General features: G+C 46.2%; 1 pseudogene; it reads right to left on the bottom strand.

Annotated features, from left to right (window-relative positions):
- Nucleotides 1–886, bottom strand: part of LOC119594844 — a 4,701-nt pseudogene that overhangs the window by 859 nt on the left and 2,956 nt on the right.

Genomic DNA, 886 nt, shown 5'->3' with positions numbered 1-886 from the left:
CGCGCGCGCGTTTGATCCGGTCCCGTTTACCAACCTTCTCGAAGTTATACTGCAGGTGTGGGACAATATTTGACCAGTGATAGTCACAAAACTGTCCCCTGTCTGACGCGACTGTTCGTGCCAGAACCCTGCGGCGTGCATCAGTTCGTGAATCACCACTCCGATCTGGACGCAGCCGTACCCGAGGGACACCACTTGCGCGCCCCCCGACCGACCCACGGCGCTGGAACACCTATTCAGCAAATGAGCCAAAGGGGACACGAATGTAAACCATTAATCTACTGCACCCACCAAAGCACACGTCAATTATACGTCGATTATACAAGGTGATTGTGAGAACAAAAGCAATTTATCTCAGAAATATCTTGTAAAGCATGTGTAAAGCAGAACGGGTCCACTTATAGAAATGAATATAGAGAATTAAGAATGGGAAGAAGATTGCGCATGAATAATTAAATAAAATATTATATTTTTGCATAAGAAAGCAAAGACAACATCGACTTACCCTTGTCCTCTTAGAATATGAATGTAATCAGCGTGGCTGGACCTGGCACGAAGCGAATGCACGTGTTCTGGTGGTACTCGGCCATGGCACGTGCGATCACAGCTCGCTCCTGCGACGCTGCGGAAGGCACAGGCTTTCTAAGTAGTGCTCGACTTTTCTACATAATTGATTCAGACATTAGTGATAACGCTAATGGAAATGTACGTCTCTTATAACCAATACTATAGACAAGGACCTGATGATTGGTCGCTGTTTTGACTTACAAAATGTAGCAGATATGACATAGGGAATGACGGAGTTCGGCCAAATTTTTTGAGGATTTTTGATAGCGCTGTGTTGGCCGTCGGAATCGCCCTGAGAACAATGCGGCAGAGGGTTAAA

This window comes from Penaeus monodon, chromosome 34 (genome assembly GCF_015228065.2).
Source record: "Penaeus monodon isolate SGIC_2016 chromosome 34, NSTDA_Pmon_1, whole genome shotgun sequence".
NCBI classification, from domain to species: Eukaryota; Metazoa; Arthropoda; class Malacostraca; order Decapoda; family Penaeidae; genus Penaeus; species Penaeus monodon.
This window is presented reverse-complemented; position numbering and strand designations above follow the sequence as displayed.